At 41.5% G+C, this 20,346-nt stretch overlaps 1 pseudogene; it reads left to right on the top strand.

The window, feature by feature from the left end:
* The first annotated feature begins 342 nt into the window (after positions 1 to 342).
* On the top strand, positions 343 to 14,676 carry LOC118653629 (annotated as a pseudogene).
* Positions 14,677 to 20,346: the final 5,670 nt, after the last annotated feature.

Below are 20,346 nucleotides of genomic sequence, written 5' to 3'. Positions count from 1 at the left end.
TGTCATGGAAAACTAGCTTGGAGACTTAACTATTGGACTGGCCAGTCTCATCATCAGAATTTTGTTGTATCCATCTTGGAGTAAACCTTTCCTATAAGGTGCTTTGTTGGGATGTAAAAGGCAGAGAGTGGGACTTCCACAAGTTTACAAGACCATGTTACATGGCTATTTTTTTCCTAGTTTCTAATAAATATACATTTATTAGGCTTTGGTCTAAGCCTTGCTTTTATTATAACAGACCAACTAATAGCTTACTTGTGGGGGTACAGATGTCTATTTCACCCTTCTACTTTTCTTGGGTAGAGGTAACCAAACAAAACAAAAGGGCCTGACCACTAAAGAATGGCTAAATTGGCTTGGGTCAGTTCACCTTATTTTTCCAAACTCACCAACCAGGTAAGTCATTTCTCCCCAAAGCAGGTGTGTCCCTTCACATGGAAAGGAAACTCAGTAGTACAGAATAAGTGTTCCCCACCATCAGTGGACAAACCAATGTTCCAGGCAATAGGAATAGAATTTATAAAAGCACAGAGTCCTGATTAGCACATTCAATAAATTATACATTATTCAATATTCCTGGAGTATAAAGGGCATCAAGAGGAACGGGAGGGGGGCGGCTGAAGGCAGATATCTAGGCAGGGATCCGTCACAAATCTGTACAAAAAACTTAAGAACCATTAAGCAATTCTAAGTAGGATGAAAACAGGGTAGGATTTGCATATTAGAAAAAAACATTTTGTTGGCAGTATGGAGAATAGAGTGTGAGGGGAAGGCAGCAAAGACTAGAGGCAAAGATACCAAGAAAGTAAGGAAATGCCAAGAAGAGATTATGAAATTGTCTGAACTAAAAGAGTGAAAGGGAGATGGCAAAGAACATGAATGATATTTAGAAAGGAGAACTGAAAAGATCTAGTGATTGAGTGGATATACTGGGTAATGGAGGGTCTTATATGTTTGGGGTGCTATAACAGACTAAGTAGCTTATAAATACCAGAAATTTATTTCTCACAATTCTGGAGGTTGGAAGTCTCAGATCAAGACATTGGCAGATTCGCTATCTGGTTCATAGAAGGCTAGCTTCTCGCTATGTCCTCCCATGGCAGAAGAGGCAATGGAGCTTTCTTTTCTATGCCCTCAAGAGAGCTTCACCTTCATGACCTAATCACCTCCCAAAGGCCACACATCTTAATACCATCACATTGGGAATTAGGTTTCAATATATGAATTGGGGCGGGGGGGGGCACATAAACATTCAGTCCATAGCAGGAGGAAGCTTATACTGCCATCTCTATTTTTATTTTCTTTTTTAAAATATATTTTTATCGATTTCAGAGAGGAAGGGAGAGGGAGAGAGAGATAGCAACATCGATGATGAGAGGGAATCATTGTTTGGCTACCTACTGCACACCCACTATTGGGATTCAGCCTGCAACCTGGGCATGTGCCCTTGACCAGAATCGAACCCAGGGACCCTTCAGTCTGTAGGCCGACGCTCTATTCACTGAGCAAAACCAGCTAGGGCTCATTTCTATTTTTTTTTTAATTAAATCTTTATTGTTCAGATTATTACATTTGTTCCTCTTTTTTTTCCCCCCCATAACTCCCCTCCTCCCAGTTCCCGCCCCACCCTCCGCCCTCACTCCCCACCCACTGTCCTCATCCATAGGTGCACGATTTTTGTCCAGTCTCTTCCCGCATCTCCCACACCCCTTTCCCCCCCAGGAATAGTCAGTCCATTCCCTTTCTATGTCCCTGATTCTATTATAATCAACAGTTCATTCTGTTCATCAGATTATTTATTCACTTGATTCTTAGATTCACTTGTTGATAGATGCATATTTGTTGTTCATAATTTGTATCTTTACCTTTTTCTTCCTCTTCCTCTTCTTAAAGGATACCTTTCAGCATTTCATATAATCCTGGTTTGGTGGTGATGAACTCCTTTAGCTTTTCCTTATCTGTGAAGCTCTTTATCTGACCTTCAATTCTGAATGATAGCTTTGCTGGATAAAGTAATCTTGGTTGTAGGTTCTTGGTATTCATCACTTTGAATATTTCTTGCCACTCCCTTCTGGCCTGCAAAGTTTCTGTTGAGAAATCAGCTGACAGTCGTATGGGTATTCCCTTGTAGGTAACTGAGTTTCTTTCTCTTGCTGTTTTTAAGATTCTCTCTTTGTCTTTTGCTCTTGGCATTTTAATTATGATGTGTCTTGGTGTGGTCCTCTTTGGATTCCTTTTGTTTGGGGTTCTCCGCGCTTCTTGGACCTGTAAGTCCATTTCTTTCACCAGGTGGGGGAAGTTTTCTGTCATTATTTCTTCAAATGGGTTTTCAATATCTTGCTCTCTCTCATCTTCTGGCACCCCTATAATTCTGATGTTGGTACGCTTGAAGCTGTCCCAGAGGTTCCTTACACTATCCTCGCATTTTTGGATTCTTTTTTCATTTTGCTTTTCCGGTTGGGTGTTTTTTGCTTCCTCGCATTTCAAATCATTGACTTGATTCTTGCGCTCCTCTGGTCTGCTGTCGGGAGTCTGTATAATATTCGTTATTTCAGTCCGTGTATGCTTAATTTCTAGTTGGTTCCCCAATATAAGATCGAGGGTCTTATTAGTTTTCTTGTAGATCTCATTAAGTTTATCGGCGGCTTCTAAACAGTTCTTGAGAGACCTTAAAAGTGTGGTTCTGAACTCTATATCTTCCATTGACAATTTTGTCCTGTTTCTTTGTCTCCGCATTTTGTTATGCTTCCTTGGTGCACCCCCTAGTGGTCTTTGTTCGCAGTCTTATAGTTAAATCTTGATCGTTGTAGCTAATTCCAGGGAGGGTTTGACCTCCAGGCCAAGTGGCTATGAGAATCAGCTGTGTCAGCAGTGAGAGAACTTCTGTCCTCTAGGGAGGTGCTAATCTAGCCTTTGCCTGAGGCTATCCGGCAAATGCCTGTGTGCAGGGCTTGGGCGGGGCGGGTCGCACAGGATCAACAGGGTGGGCCGGAGAGAGCAGTTATGGCGGCTCTCAGTCCTGTCCCCAGGGGCTCTGCCTCTCTGAGTCCCAGCACCCGCTGCAAAGCTCAGAGAGAAAGCTGCACTCGCTCTGACCGAAGCCAGACAGTCCCGCTTCTCCCGTTTGAGTCTGGGTCCCTAAAGACTCGCCCGGATCTGGAGCTCAGAGTCTGCGACTCCCTCCCTATTGAAAACGCCAACCGCGCCCTCCGCCGCCAGCCCGCTCTGCGCACTCCGCACCTCAGAATTTGACTTCAGCACTGCGCCTCCTCTGAGTGTCCGTATGCGTTTCTCTTTCCTCCTAGTTGTAGGACTTCCACTCAGCCAGCGTTCCTGTGGTTCTGGGTGATGTCCCTTCCGTTTTTTGGTTTCACTTTTGAAGTAGTTGTTCAAAGCAGCAAACTCCGGCGTTAACCTATGCCGCCATCTTGGTTCTCCTCATTTCTATTTTTGAAGTACACAAGTGGGCACAATTCACAGAGAAGTATTCAATCCACAAATATTTATTGAGCCACTAATATATAAATAGAAAATTTGTAGTAGTAACTATAGGTGGTAGACTATATTTCCAAAGATGATTGCCACAAACAATTTCCAAAGTTAAAATTCTTCTCTGTATGCTATGTACATAGTGACCTGAAACTAGGAGTGCCTTAATATGTTTCTTATGTTTATAGATGATTAACCTCTGCTTAAGCTGTGCCTGACATGTGGTAGTTTCCCAATAAATACCTACTAAATAAATGGAGGCATATACTAGAAGAAGCATAATACCCCTGTGTATTAGTTATCTATTGCTATGTAGCAAATTACTCCAAAAGTTAATATCTTTAAACAATGAACATTTATTATCTCACAGTTTCTATGAATGAAGAATCAAGGAACCGCTTGGCTGGGTGGTTCTGGCTCAAGGTGTTTCACAATGCTACAATCAAGTTGTCAGCCTGATTACAGCTGTCTGAGACTTATAAGGCTATAGGAACCCTTTCCAAGAATACTCACAAGGCTGTTAACCAGAGCCCTTAGTTCCTTGTCATGTAGGCCATTGAGCTGCCCACATGTGGCAGCTGGCTTGCCTCAGAACTGATGATGATGATGATGACGATGATGATACGTGTATGTATGTGTGTATCTGTGAGAAAGAGAGATATGGGGAGAGAGAGAGAGAGAGAGAGAGAGAGAGAGAGAGAGAGAGAGAGAGAACATTGCTTTTTATGATCAAGTCTAAAGTCACCATCACTCTGTACCTTATTCTATTCTTTAAAAACAGGTAAGGGGGAGAGATCAACCAAAGGACTTCTATGCATGCATATAAGCATAACCAGTGGATACAGACACCAGCGGGGTGAGGGCATGAGCAGCTGGGCAATGGGGGGATAAAGACACATATACATATTTAATACCTTAATCAATAAAGAAAGAAAAAAAACAAGTTACTACTATACCCAGCTCCCACTCACTCCCGGGAAAAATATTACACAATTAGAGGCCCGGTGCACAAAAATTTGTGCACTCCGGGGGGAGGAGGGGGCCCTCAGCCCAGCCTGTGCCCTCTCGCAGTCTGGGACCCCTCGGGAGATAACGACCTGCTGGCTTAGGCCTGCTCCTGGGTGGCAGAGGGCAGGCCCAATCCCTAGGTGCAGCCCCTGGTTGGGCTCAGAGCAGGGCCGATTGGGGAATTGGGGCGCCGCCCCCTGTCATGCACAGAGCAGGGCGGATCGGGAGGTTGGGATGCCAACCCTAGTCACACTCAGGGTAGGGCTGATTGGGGGGTTGGGGCACCGCCCCCTGTCACACTCAAGGCAGGGTCGATGGGGAGGTTGCGGTGCCACCCCCGGTCACGCACAGAGCAGGGCCGATCAGGGGGTTGGGGTGCTGCCCCCTGTCACGCACAGAGCAGGGCCCATCAGGGGGGTTGGGGCTCCGTACCCTGTCACACACAGAGCATGGCTGATCAGTGGGTTGAGGAGCTCCCCCCTGTCACGCACAGAGCAGGGCCCATCAGGTGGTTGGGGAGCTCCTCCCTGTCACGCACAGAGCAGGGCTGATCAGGAGGTTGAGGAGCTCCCCCTGTCACTCACAGAGCAGGGCCAATAGGGGAGTTGGGGCACCGCCCCCTGTCACACACAGAGCAGGGTGGATCAGGGGGTTGGGGTGCCACCACTGTCACACTCAGGGCAGGGCCGATGGGCGGGGGGTTGGGGCGCCGCACCCTGTCACACACAGAGCCGCAGGGCGATCAGTGGGTTGGGGAGCTCCCCCCTGTCACGCACAGAGCAGGGCCGATCAGGGGGTTGAGGAGCTCTCCCCTGTCAGGAACAGAGCAGGGTGGATAGGGAGGTTGTGGCCCCACCCCCTGTCACACACAGAGCCGCAGGGCCATCAGGGGGTTCGGGAGCTCCCCCCTGTCACACACAGAGCAGGGCTGATCAGGGGGTTGAAGAGCTCCCCCCTGTCAGAGCAGGGCGGATAGGGAGGTTGTGGCCACGCCCCCGTCACACACAGAGCCGCAGGGCGATCAGGGGGTTTGGTCGCTGCCCCCTGTCACGCTGATCCTGGTCCTGGGGGGCATATTACCCTTTTACTATATGGGATAGAAGCCTGGTGCATGGGTGGGGGCCAGCTGGTTTGCCCTGAAAGGTGTCCTGGATCAGGGTGGGGGTCCTGCTTGGGTGCCTGGCCAGCCTGGGTGAGGGGATGATAGCTGTTTGCAGCTGGTCACATACCCTTTAGGGTGGGGGTCCCCACTGGGGTGCCTGGCCAGCCTGGGTGAGGGGCTGAGGGCCATTTTGAGGCTGGTGGGTGACTGAAGCTCCCAACCTGTCCTTTTTTCCTTTTTTTAAAAAAATTCTGGGCCAGCTTTAGCTCTGAGGCTCGGCTCCAGCTATGAGACCTCCGCTGCTGAAAACAGGTTTCTGGCCTTTGTTTACCCTTCTGTATTTGAAACAATGTTGCGGTCCTGCTGGCTGAAGCCCGGGGTTTTGTTTAGCTTCTGTATTTGTTACAATGTTGCTTAGAGTGCAGCTGAGAGGCCGGCAAGGCAGGCAGGGAAGCTTGGCTCCCTCCATCACTGAAGCAAGCAAGCCTCCCTGTTCGCATCAGCTGCCTGGCTGCCGACCGCCATCTTGGCTGACAGTTAATTTGCATATCTCCCTGATTAGCCAATGCAAAGGGTAGCGGTCGTATGCCAATTACCATGTTTCTCTTTTATTAGATAGGATACCAGGTGATCACTGGAGACTATCTTGGAGGCTGCCTACCACACCTTGTGAATTGTTAACTGATTGTGCAAAAAGCAGCCTTCAAATGCTGTGAAAGTGGTTAGAAATTACTTATGAACCTTTCTTTCATAGTTTTGAAAACATGGTAACATTATCATCTCTTTGCTCTTCAAATGCAAAGGGCATTCCAGCAGGTAAATGGACAGTAATAACTACCTTTGCACTGCAAAAATTCCAGGGAGGTTCGGGTGAATTGCCTTGAGGCAGTTTTTGTTTGTGTCTTTGGAGCACAATATTATTCCTTAACTAGAATGAAAGTTAGGTCTGTGTTTCTCAAGCCCATCTCCACCAACCCAGAAAAACTAGATACCAGCCTGGCTGGTGTTCCTCAGTGGTTGAGCATCGGCCCATGTACCAAGAGATCACCTGTTGGATTCCTGATCAGGGCACATGCCTGGTTTGTGGGCTCGATCCCCAGCAGGAGGCAGCCAATCCATGTTAATGTTTCTCTCTACATGGATGTTTCTATCTCTCACTCCCCATTCCTCTCTCTCTAAAATCAATAAAAACATTTTTTAAAAACTAGGTACCAGTTTAAGCATAAAAAAAAACAACTATTGACTAATAGTTCATTTTACTTAAACTGTTGTTCTAAGATGGCCTGTGAAGACAAGTAAAGTGTCATTATAATCAGGAATTTTTGAGTGAATGGTCAGTATTTTCCAAAGAACAAAATGTGGGTTTGCTTTACAGAGGGGAAAATTTTTTTCTTGGTTTTAAAACACACACATACTTTCTCTCTCATGAAAAAATTAAAGTAAGAAAAAGTAAATGCTTTGCTTTTTAATGAATTTACTAAATAGAGATTTTGGCTGAGTTATCCAGAGGCAAACATGGTCTCATGTGAATATTTTCTAACTGGTAAACCTATATGGCCCTTTGATGGGTTAGAGATATGGGCCCTTTGTCTAATTTTAGCTCATTATTTCTCAACCTCCACCAGTGCCTGTGCAACTTTATTGTGTCAATTCCAGATAAAGCCTCAGAATAAGCAATTGAATGTTCATGGGGAGCACACATTTGGTAAAGTGGAAAAAAAAACCCACAATTTTCCTCTTACAGGACATTTGAATCAAATTATTCCAGTAGAGAAATGAAATTTGTATCAAACATACAAAGAAGAAAGGAAATTTTGCCAAATATGCTGTGGGTGTGAACATTTTCACACAGCCTTTCCCCCCACACAATTTTGCACAGTGGCTGCCAACCCTGGCCCAGATGTTTCACATCAGTGTTTGGAGATCATGTCTTCCCTAGGCCAGCAGAAACTCAGTGTTTGTTCTGGTTGAATTCCCCTAAACTCTGTACCTCTAAGACAAAAAGCATCTTAGGCCTTTGAGTTTTGTACCACCTTGGCAAGCTCTGTGTGGCTGGTAACCTTAACCATAAAAATGCTTTTAAATCATTTCTGTGATAATTAGACTAAGGTTTGCCCTTTGAAGTCTGCCTCTAGTTGGCATTTTGGGTATCACTTAACAAACTCATACCCAGCTTGTGTGCTCATATGTTGGCCTCGTGGCCATAGGGCCTATTAAGTTTTTATTTCAAGGCTGGATTAGTGGATAAGAGCAAGTTTATCAACACCAATAGATCTTTGAGTAAGGTGGTTTTATCAGGTAGCATTTTCTCCTTTTCTCAGCCAGCTCTTTTCTGTCAGAGGTTTAAATAACAATTCATGGCCTAGACTAGTGCTTCTCAACACTAAAATGCATATATAAATCACAAAACATCTTGTTAAAATGCAAGTTCTGATTCAGTTAGATATGGGATGGGACCTGAGATTCTGCATTTCTAGTGAGTGTCCAGATTATGCTGATGTTGCTAACTCAAGACCTATTTAGAGTCTCAAGGGCCAACAACTAAATCAATAGCGATTAGAGGCAAAGCTCGCTTTCCTGTAATAGGAACCGGGTGATCTCTCTGTCACAAGGCAAACTCTTGAATTTTTCTCCAGCTACATGGGTTTGAGTAAAGAAAATACTGTTTGAGCCACTTTAGTTTGATAAACATATTTCTTGTTTCTAATGACTGTAGTAAGTAATGGAAATTGTATGGACATTTTTAGCACTTGTCTTGTCTTTTTAAAATGTCAGCACATTAGCTGTGGTTTGCTTTGTTTGAAGTGACCTCCTCTGCTGCTCAGGAAACACTCTACAAGTTACTTTAAGATAATTAATCATATTGAATTAGTGATTGGATTTTAAAAGCCTCTCTAATGCCAATACATTCTCAAGGACTTTCAGTGTCATTTCATATCTCTCTCTCTCTCTCTCTCACACACACACACACACACACACACACACACACACACACACACACTTGGCCCATTCCTACAGACTTCAGAAAAGTTCCCACTTGACTAATACTAATAACTGGAAGTATCATGATGGAAAAGCCCCATTTCTTTAAGGATGTTCCGTCTAGCTCCAAGAAGCAAATTGGCTAAAAGAAATTAGAGATGAGGCATCAACTGGGGCTTGAGGAAGAACGTAAGTGATGAAAATGCTTTGAAGAGTTGAATGCCCCATACCAAAAAAAAAAAAAAAGAGAAAGAAATACACATGCACAATAGTAATTGCTATAAACTATATTAATATGCTACAATCCTGGATTTTATTTTTCGTTTCTGGTTTTCTAAAACCCTATATGGTCCATGTCAACCAATATTTAAGTGTGTATCAGATCCACTGCTCTGAATTGGGTGCTATGAGAAAGTCAAAGATGATGTAAGACAAGATTTCTGTCCTCAAAGGTTTGGCAATCTATATGCTGGATATATCAAGTATCTGCAATTCACTACAAAGATGGGGAGAGGTGCTCCAGTACATACTCATGGCGGTTTTTGAAATGTTATCTTAAAAATGAAATATCACCTGGAGCATCCCTATTTAGAACTCAGCTTTACATCTTAGGGAATTCTGGTTCACTCCTGGAAAACTATGTGTGTGTATGCAAAATTTGCTGCCCTGGTACAGTCTGAAGCCACTATTTATCTTTTCTTATTTTTATTCATTCAACAAATAGTGATTAAGAGTGTATTATGCATGCTAGAAATTTTGCCCTATTTATTCTAGTCATAATTGTACAAAATGGTCTAGAGTTCCTCAGGCCATAACCTTTACTGAAATGAATAAATTAGGGTAAAAATATGTCACTACTCAATTAAGCAAAATATCTAGATAGGCCAGTTTTAAGGTGCAAGATTCATTTTAGAAATAGTCATCAAGACGTTAGTGGAGAAATCCAAAGTTTACGCATGGAGTGTACCAAAACCAGAAATTATTTTTAATACCTTTTACAGTAAAAGCAGAGAGTTGTTGCCTGTCTGACTGTTCCAATGTCATTCCATTGATAATCATTTTATTTTAGGGTATTAGTAGCTACCAAAAGAAAATAGAATCCAATTACAATCAGACCCTTGCTTCAATTTGCTGGATGTAAAATCACAAGGCAGTCAAACAGATGGGGCCTTTTATATTCAGCTATAGCACACTCGACCTTTGACATAAGATTTGTTTATGAACCAAGAAATGTTAGCTTAAACCCCAGGGCCTCTTAAACGCTTGGCCTCTCTGAAAAATGGTGGAAGATATATTGAGGCAAATAGTTTAGGAAAGTTCAAAATAGAAGTAAATGCTGGGTGAACATATATGAACCCTTGACATTTCAGCCCTGTTGGTCAGGGGACATCTAGCTATTTTCACAGGGAAATATTTTTTCTCTTGAAATCACTTTGGAAATAACATTATTTTTTTCTTGCCACTCAAAAAATATCTTTATTTGTCATAAAAAAAGTGAAAAAACTGAGCTCAAGCATATAAAAGCCTTAAATGCATGAGCCTTATCATTGTCTTTCCTACTGTAGTTCTGTTAGTCCTTAAATGTAATGGTGCTGAAAATGTTCTTTTTGAATTTATTTTCCAGATTGTTTCCTGTCTGAGCAATGGTTGCGAGTCTTTTAGAATGATTTCTATTTGTTAACTGGATTAAAGGGGAGATAACAAGAGGTGTTTTGTGTTTTTTTTTTCAATATCCTGGGGACATTCTTAATCTGGGAAACACATGTGTTCCCACACCTCTTTGAATCTTTGTGTGTTCAGTGATTAAGTAAGAAGGTTTCAGAATCTCCCAAATGGTTCAAATTCGTTTTCCACGTAGTTTGAAGTTGGAAACATTAAGAGGAAAGCCTTGAACTTTAAAGGTAATAAACAGAAGGTGAAAGAAGGTGGAAAAGGTAGGAATTTATCGACTTGTTCTTTGCTGTTGTTTGCTATATTCCTCTCAGTTCTCAAAATCACCCTTCAGTTTATTTATTGAACCAGTTAATGCTTTTTATTATCCCATGCACACAGATAAAAATATTAAGATGCACTTACTAAGTAGGACATGAAAGATATTTCTGACTTAGGTGGTCACACTTCCTTCACTGTAGAGAGTTCTTGTACCTAAAACACTATTTTAAAAGGTAGTCTGCCTGGCAGGCATGCCTCAGTGGTTGAGTATTGACCAATGAACCAGGAGGTCATGGTTCGATTCCCAGTCAGGGCATATGCCCGGGTTTCAGATTCAATCCCCAGTGTGGGGCTTGCAGGAGGCAGCCAATCAATGATTCTCTCTCTCTCTCTCTCTTTTTTAAATATATTCTTCATTCTTTTTTTAATATATTTTATTGATTTTTTTACAGAGAGGAAGGGAGAGGGATAGAGAGTTAGAAACATCAATGAGAGAGAAACATTGATCAGCTGCCTCTTGCACACCCCCTACTGGGGATGTGCCCGCAACCAAGGTACATGCCCTTGACTGGAATCGAACCTGGGACCCTTGAGTCTGCAGGCCGACGCTCTATCCACTGAGCCAAACCAGTTAGGGCAATGATTCTCTCTTATCATTGATGTTTCTCTCTATCTCCCTTTCCCTTCCTTTCTAAAATCAATAAAAGTATATATGTTTTTATTTATTTATTTTTTATTGTTTTATTGCTTAAAGTATTACAAAGGGTATTACATATGTGTCCTTTTTTTTTCCCCCGCCCTTGACAATCCCCTGGCCTCCCCTACCCCCCAGTGTCTTATGTCCATTGGTTATGCCCATATGCATGCATACAAGTCCTTCGGTTGATCTCCTACCCCCCTCCCTCCTGCCCCCCAACCCTCCCTGGCCTTCCTGCTGCAGTTTTTAAAAGGCAGTTTATCATCTATCCATTACCAAAAAATTGCTCAATTTAACACAGAGATAAAACTTTCTCCTGTCCTTCAGAATAACTGTGTCTCTTAACTTGCTTTTCTTTCACCCAACAGTGTTTATGTAAGTTTTGTAGGCCATTGGTATTTGAGAAAATGGGAAGAAATAGTTGTTTTATTATCAAAATAGAGATCTTAATGAAATAATGTGGTTTCTAATGTTCAAGTTGTGGTGTGTTTTTTTAAAAGGCACAAAAATCTTATTACAATAATACCCTGGTTGAAAATTGTAAAACAAATTTAGTTTTTTAAAAGTTCAGTAATAATAATAATGGGAAAAATCCTTTCACTGCTTTTATCAGTGAGACTGATTAATCTGGCATTACAGAAACTATAACCAATACTCAGAATCTAAGATGTGCAGGACCTTTGTCTATATTTGATGTTTTACAAAAGCCTTGATGGGCATAAAATGTAGATTCTCTGGTCCTATACCCAAAGATGCCAATTCATTAAGTCTAGAGGTTCACCTGGGAATCTGCACTTTTACCAAACAGTTGTAGGTGATTTTGATGTTGGCAGTCCAAGGACCATTCCTGGAGAAGATGATTCTGTAGCTCCTTTTGACATGGTAACAGTACAACCTGGTGCTGCCTGCCATTCTCTGGTGGCATGGCTGTTACTAAAGATCCTTCAACAAAGATCTTCAGTGGGGTGACTTTATTGCAATTTGACCTTTTGAAATACGTTCTGAATTATCCTCAATTATAACAGTGGTTTTTGGTTCAACACCTTTGATTTATTCACTAAAATTCTCCTGCCAATTAATGAATATGCAAGGGCATATCTGGTAACTCTCCATAGCCACAATACATGTTTGTCCAGAACACTCTGATTAGATAATAGAGGTGGGGCTGCCTATTCACCCAGTTTTGAAATCCAAATGAAATGTTAGAATTCAAATAAAAGGCTCTTAGCTTATCACCATTATATATCAGGAAAGTGATTATGTCATTTAGAGCAAATACTCATAGATGGTGCCTACACATTAAAAAGATGTTGAAACGGTTAAAAGAAGGGGTTGAATTTGAACAAAGATAGGGTTATTTTGACAATTGGTATATAATGTCTGTTTTGCTGAATTTCATCAACTACTGCTTCTGTCTATTTTGTGTTGATGCAAGCAAGATTTGAGAAGGCTTCTGGTGAATTCTAAACTGCCTCTGAGTAGCTCATCCTTCACCATAAACACCTGGAAACAGGGAGGGGTCAGGGAGTTGCTGCACCAGAGAGTGGCTTTTCTCCCCCTGCATGAGGGCTAGACTATCACTACAAAGGAGGCCAGATAAACTCTCACAAATGAGTTATAAGGTAGAGTTCTGTGAGAGCCAACTATTTACTTCCTCCCTTCTTACCCCTCTTTTTTTCTCTGTTGGCATCCTGCAGAAGGAAAGGGAAGTGTGGTAGAATGTATTATTTGTTTACAATTCTTCTTTCTATTCTCTTCACTGTATCATGACTTCACTAGGTAGATTATGCTTCTCTGTCCCATTGACTTTGAGCTTGGCCACATGACTTGCTCTGGCCAGGAGAAAGTGGGAAGAAGTGATCATGAATGAGTTTTGAGCTGAGATGTTAAATGGCATTGAAAATTTCTGCTGGGTTCTTCTTATATCTGTCATCTACCATAAGAAGAGCATGCCTTGGGAAGATGCTGGTTCCAGAATTAGGTACATGTGGAACAGGCCTCGATCTGATTCAAGCCTTAAGCAGAGCTGCCATAACTGACCCAGAGACACATGAGTGAAAACAATACTGTAAATGTTGTTTTAGTAAGCCATTGGGGTTTTGAAGGGGGGTGTTTTTTATGCAGCAGCATCATAGCATTAACTAATACAGGAAGGTAACCTCCATTTACTCAGGACTCAGTCCTTGCCAAATACCATTTACATTAGCTCATTTAATCAAAATTTCCTTCTGAGTTCTAAATACTCCCATGTTTCATGAAAAATCTGCTCAGAGAGGGCAAGAACCCACAGCTAATAAGTGACTGAGCCAGAAGTTCAAATTCACATGTCCAAATACAGTGATTATTTAATGTTTTTTTTCCAATTTACTGCAGTTAACACTACAGGTGATAACAACAACATAAATGTAACCCCACTCTTTTATGAAGGGCTTTACAGCTCAATGCACTTTCATGTATCTTTTTTCATCAATAAAAAATGTCCCATTACTAATTGGGATATTTAGTTCTATTTAGTTCTGCTCTATATTGAATCACAGCCCATGTGATTTGAAATTGTAAATCTGTAGTTAGGATAGTATTGTGCTTTAGAAACCACAGGAAGGCTTAAAATAGACTGGAATGAAGCACCTCTTCCTGGGCGGCCTAGGTGGTGGTGGTGGTAGCTGTGATGCCTGTAGGGCTGGGCAGCTGACTGCTGGGGTAGGAGAGGGTCTGGGCCCTCTCGGTGCTGCTGCCGCAGTGTGGCCTGTGCCATGGCCACACCTCCGCCGCCTCCTCGGAACATTTCGAGAAACTGCATGAGATTTTCCGTGGCCTCCATGAAGACCTACGGGGCGGGCGGGGAGGGGGGGGGCAGGGGGAGATGCTGGAGCAGCTCCTGGGGGCTGGAGTGACAGAAGAGAAGAAGAAATTGATCAGAGATTTTGATGAAAAGCAACAGGAAGCAAATGAAATGCTGACCGGGATGGAAGAGGAGCTATGTTATGCACTCCTAACTTTTTGTAACCCTATGATGTCTAAGCTTTGAAACTACCAGGAGGACCTTGCCAAACTCCACCAGGAAGTGAAAAGCACGCCTTTGACAGCCACACCTGGGGGCCGAGGAGACATGAAATATGACACATACAGTGTAGAGAATGATCATATGAGTCAGCTCCAGTCTCAGAGGGTATTGCTTTTGCAAGGCATTGACAGTCTGAACCGGGCCGCCCAGAGAATTGAGAGTTCTCATCAGATTACTACAGAGACTGACCAGATTGGCTCGGAAATCATAGAAGAGCTGGGGGAACAATGTGACCAGTTGTAACACACCAAGAATAGACTGATAAACACAAATAAAAACTTGAGCAAAAGTTGAAAGATTCTCTGGTCAATGTCCAGAAAAATGACAACCAACAAGCTGCTACTTTCCATTGTCATCTTACTGGAGATAGCTATCCTGGGAGGCCTGGTTTATTACATATTCTTTTATTTTTTTATTTTTTTTATTGCTTAAAGTATTACAAAGGGTATTACATATGTGTCCTTTTTTTCCCCCCGCCCTTGACAATCCCCTGGCCTCCCCTACCCCCCAGTGTCTTATGTCCATTGATTATGCTTATATGCATGAATACAAGTCCTTCGGTTGATCTCTTACCCCCCCCTCCCTTCTGCCCCCCAACCCTCCCCGGCCTTCCCGCTGCAGTTTGACAATCTGTTTGAGGCAGCTCTGCCTCTGTATCTATTATTGTTCAAAAGTTTATAATGGTCTCTATTATCCATGAATGAGTGAGATCATGTGGTATTTTTCCTTCATTGACTGGCTTATTCACAAGCATTGAACTTCCTGCATGGAAGGGTTTATGGAACAGAACTTTGACCCTGAGAATGAATGGTGTTAGAAATGTGGAATAAGCATAAAGTTGCTGTGAGCTAATGGTTTAAGGATGCGCTGTGTAGCCAGACTGTGGGAAGAGGGAGGGAAGACAGAAAACTAGTTGAAACAGCAACAAGACCACTGTGATGTACCAAGGTAACAAATGCTGTTTATGACTTCTTTAAAAATAAATAAATAAATAAATAAATAAATAAATAAATAAATAAATAAATAAAATTGGAATATTCCTAGGTTATAGGTACGAAAGAAAATATACTAGATGAAAACTAATTGAGCCAGCCAGTATTTGGAGCTTTTTGATCAAAGCAGACAGACTCCATAGAAACTATTCAGGACCACTCCTCTGACCCCACTAGAGGAGAAAACACTCAAAAGGCACCACCAATATTGTCACTACTGATACTCAGAAAGAACAATATTTTCCAAGCCTGTACATTAGAATCACTTAGGAAGCTTAAGAAAAAGAAGCATCTGGGCCCTGCTGACAAACATACTCCATCAGAATTTCTAGGTGTGAGATTAGGTATCTATATTTTTTAAAGTTCCCACGGTGATTCTAACAGCAGCCAGAGTTGCATCTCTTTAAACTGGAAGATGGGACACATAAGATGTATTGTCTAACATTTAATGTTAAAAACAAATTCCAGTCTGGAGATTAGAGTGAGGTTCAGCTTTGTGTGTCTTTGAACTTACTGCTCAGTGCCCTCCTATTATTCTTTATCATTTCTCTTTTCTCCATTGGATATTTACTGAATCCATATTTATTAACTGAAATCTATATCTGTGTCAATTCCTAAAACAGTGTTTAGCAAGGGCTAGAGTGTAAAAGCCTGTAGAGTTTGTAAGAAATTCACTGAAACTGAAGTCACTAATTTAATGCGAGTCATGTCCCTGGCTTACTAGCGAAATAAAATTAATTAATTAATTAATAATTTTTAAAAGCAAAGGTTATCATATTGATTCTATACATGAGTCACAGTCTCCTATAACTATTTCAAAGCATTGACATCCTGGTTTAATTTGCACATTCAAGTTCCCAAGAATCAGTTTTGATTGGCATAGCACAAGATTAAGATCATGTATGCTGACTTGCTCCTGCATACAGAGACCCCTTGTGGCATTTATCTGAGTGCCTCCCCAGGTTATGTGGGAAATTTTATGTTTGTTTTTTTGTTTTGTTTTGTTTTGTTTTGTTTGTTTGTTTTTTACAATAAGACACAAGTCTCTTACTGCACTGGTGGCAATTAATTTCAATACATTTGAATGAAACTAATATCTAACATTTATGGAATACTTTCTATGTGCCAGGTACTGTTCTTAGTATTATATGTGCATTAATTCATTTAATCCTTAACCTAATGAGATAGGTAATTTATTATCCTCATTTTACAGATTAAAAAAAAAAATGAGACACAGAAAAGTTAAGGTGCCCAAGGTCACACACTTACTACATGATAAAGCTGGACTTTGAGCCCAGAAAATTTAGTTTCAGAATCTGGATTTTTAGCAACCAAACTATACAACATCCCTTAGTGTGTAGGTACATTTTAGGAGAGGATGTAGAGCAACTGGTACTCTCCTCACTGGTAGTGGAAGTGCAAATTCGTACAACTACAAACAAATTATTTGGTAGTATCACTAAAGCTAAATGAATGCTTACCCTGACTTAGTAATTTCTGGGTATATACCCTACAAAAATGTATATTTATGTTGATGAAAAAACATGAATTTGAATGTTTATAGAAGCTCCACTCATAACAACACTGAACTGGAAACTACCCAAATGTCCATCACAGAAATTCTGGTGTATTTTTACCACTATGCAGCAATGAGAATAACCAGTCTATAACTACATGGAGTAGTAAGGATGGAGCTCATAAATATAATGTGGACTGAAAGAAGCCAGGGGAAAAATGTCTAATGCTATTGATAGAAAGTTCAAAGACAGGCAAAAAGGATCCCCGCTATTAGGGGTCAGGCCGTTGGTTACTCTTAGGGGTAGGAGTTATGACTGGAAGGAATATTTAGGGAAGGAGACTTTTGGGATGCAGGGAAGTCCTCTTTCTTAAATTGGGTACTGACCACAAGTGTGTGTTTAAGTTTTGAAAATTTAGTGAGCTGCACATTTAGGTTATATGCACTTTTCTGAATATATACTATATATCAATAAAAACTTTGAAAGGGTAATATCTGTGATCAAATATTATTAGAATTAGGAGACTTAGGTAAATATTTTTAAATAAACAACAAATATTTAAGGAAAAGTAATTCCAGGCAATCAAAGAATACATTTCTTTTTTTTTTAAGAATAAGTTTCTGATATCATCCCTAGTTCTGCCCTGCTTTCCCATTTCTTATCACAAATGCCAACCTGATGAGCTAATAACAATAAGAGAAAATGATCGAGTCAATGAGGCACATAAAATGAGTTCAGTGTGCTCCTGCTCACATCTGGACAGGGGTTCAAAGGCAAGGTGACAAATGTGAGCTGTAAGGTGCAGTTGGTAGGAGGCATCAGAATAAAGTGTCCCTGGCTTGCTCGCTTTTATGTCTTCTGGAACATCCAGTTATAGGGGTGTGCAGAGCAGTGAAAGCAGGAGATAGGATTCTTCAGTCTGCAGGCCAACGCTCTATCCACTGAGCCAAACCGGTTAGGGCAGGAGATAGGATTCTTTTATAGAAATTTTCAAGAATGAGGAAATTGAGGTCTAGGGTGAGAAGCAACTCCACATGATATTCTACTGAAGGGCAATACCTCTTAAATGGAAAGAGGGTTGTGGCTTTACTAAGAATTATTATTACTCCTGAACCCCACCCCCCTCAGGGAACCAACCAATCAGCCACCCCCTACACAATTGAGAGGTACAGGCTAATCCACAAAGCCCCATTTATTCCATTTATACCTTTGAGAGAGAAAGACTTCCTCAACTATCACAAAGGCAATGCTTTGCCAGGGAAAACACTACTTTTATTTGCTTAAGAAGCAAGCCTATAAAAAACTTTCATCACTTCAGACGCCTTCAGCTAAGTTCGTAGTTCCATAAGAAGAATTTTTAAATATAGATCAAAATTTGTAATTAAAACAGCCATAAAATTTACCTCTGTATCAGTCAAGACAATGGTTCCCTTTATTGTCCTTTCCTTGTCCCAACCTATGAATCTGGCCACCTTACCTTAAGTAGAAGCCATGAAGCCACAACCTCTGTTTTCCTTCTCTTCCTCTGTGCATGGCACAGAATTATGGATAATTAAATATGAGATAACTTTGACAAATACTTTCCTTAGAGTTCTGCTGATTATTCTCAAGGGGAAAATGTAGTAAAAGGAACTAATTTGATTTAATTACTGAATTCATCCAATCATTTAGTGAAGTTGTTTCTAGGCCTGATTTTCAGTTGCTATTTCCAGAATCAGATTCATTCCCTCTTTATTCTCCCCATCATGTCTCCCATCCATCTTCCTCTCTTTCCAATACAAACTCACCAACTACCCATCTGAAGTTTTTTTTTTTTCCCCATAAGGACTTAGTGGAACTAAAGCTGAGGATTCTAATATGGTTTCAGTGGTGGGAAGATTTCCCTATAGAGGGGTCTGAATATTCAAATATTTTAAAAAGGCTTCAGATCCCTTCTGGTCTACTGCCTGGGGGTATTGTTCACTATCTCAGCCCAGTGGTTTGGTGCCCTTGGTTTGGATATGAGAATAATCACCAACTTTCAAATCCTTTCAATGTCCTTATGACAGCAGAGTTGTGGCTTCCAACCTCCATTATTACTGCAGACTGGATTTACTGAGGAGTTACAGAGAGGGCATGAAGGGCACTCATGAAGCAAGGTGTCCCAGCTGAGTCATAGACTAAGGATCCCTGCTGTCCTGGTTTTGCTTGAGCTGATTTGAGATGCTTTTCATTTGGGAGCAAAAAGAGGAGGAAATACCTCTGGAGAGAGGGACAAGGGAAGATAATTCCTTGGCCTAGTGTCTGCCCTGTGCCTGATCTGATGAGTATTCTAAGATCCTAGAAAGAGAGGTGTCAGGGCGTAAGGCTGAAGGGGCTCCATTCATCAGAGATTCTCTTATGTGCTGGACTTCAGAAGGGGGTCTCACTTTCTCAGCCCTACTCTGCCACAGACTGCCACTTAGCATTGGCACCCTAAGGCCTTGGAATGGCCACTAATGGAAAATGGCAGCTCACAGAAGAGGAACAGATCAGGAACTAGAATAGATACTCGACAAGTACAGCTCAGAAGAATGTGGGTGAGTACTTTCTTGAATACCTGTAATTCACTTGTCCTACAAAGTCCCAGGGACAGCAGAAGGATTGGGGGAGGGGGGCAGGTGGTGAGGGCTAGGAGTCCATAATTTGGGCATAAATGTTAATGTAATATCAGTCATACCCCAAACTGCTAAGGTCTGGGAATATTTTAATTGTTCTAGAAAAGGGTGTGCTTCCCAATCTCCTTGAAACAGATAATACAGATTGTTTTATCAGACTACTTCCATAATATTAAAGTACTCTGTGAAAAGAATATTCAGTAGCTGAAATAGTTAGAGAAATACTATATTAAATAACATCAAGCATATTTTTTACTGAAAAACTGCTCATCTTCTTTAATGTGCTAATGAGGTAGTGAATCCCTGAATCAGTCAAGATAGGCTAGGTTATGCTGCAATAAAAATTGACTCCAAAATCTCAGTGGCTTACATCAGCAAAGGTTTATTCCTTACTAGTTCTGCTGCATGTCATCTTCACTTAGGGACCTAGACTGAAGGAGCAGAGTATTGTTTTTGTTTATTTGTAGAAAATACTCTACTTTTACATATAATAAATATTATATAATTTTATATGAAGAAGTACAGGAAATGTAATGCCTGTAGGGCAAACTTTGACCAATGGGAGATGGGTGATGACAGAGTTAACAGATAAGATCTCTACCCATTCTCGATCTCCTGGACTGTATGAGGCACAGTTCTTTCATTTAGCCATGGGGTGCACCTGAGAGCGTCAGCTGTGTCTCACACAGTTTGTTGGGAAGCAGTGGCAGTGCTACAAGTCATCATCTTATATTTGAATCTCCTTCTATTCTGTCCTCACTTTAACTGCCCTGAATTATACCTCCCATGAAAGCATCAGCATTTAAACCTTGCCTCAAGCTCCGTTTTCCCAGAATAATAAAATGTGGAAAACGATTAGGATTTCTGGTCTCCTAGACAGAGCAGTGGAGTTGCTATCTTAGGCCTCCTTGCTATTTCTCCATTTAC

This window comes from Myotis myotis, unplaced genomic scaffold (assembly GCF_014108235.1).
Source record: "Myotis myotis isolate mMyoMyo1 unplaced genomic scaffold, mMyoMyo1.p scaffold_m19_p_4, whole genome shotgun sequence".
NCBI lineage: Eukaryota > Metazoa > Chordata > Mammalia > Chiroptera > Vespertilionidae > Myotis > Myotis myotis.
The sequence above is the reverse complement of the archived record's forward strand: the minus strand, read 5'-3'. Positions and strand labels throughout refer to the sequence as shown.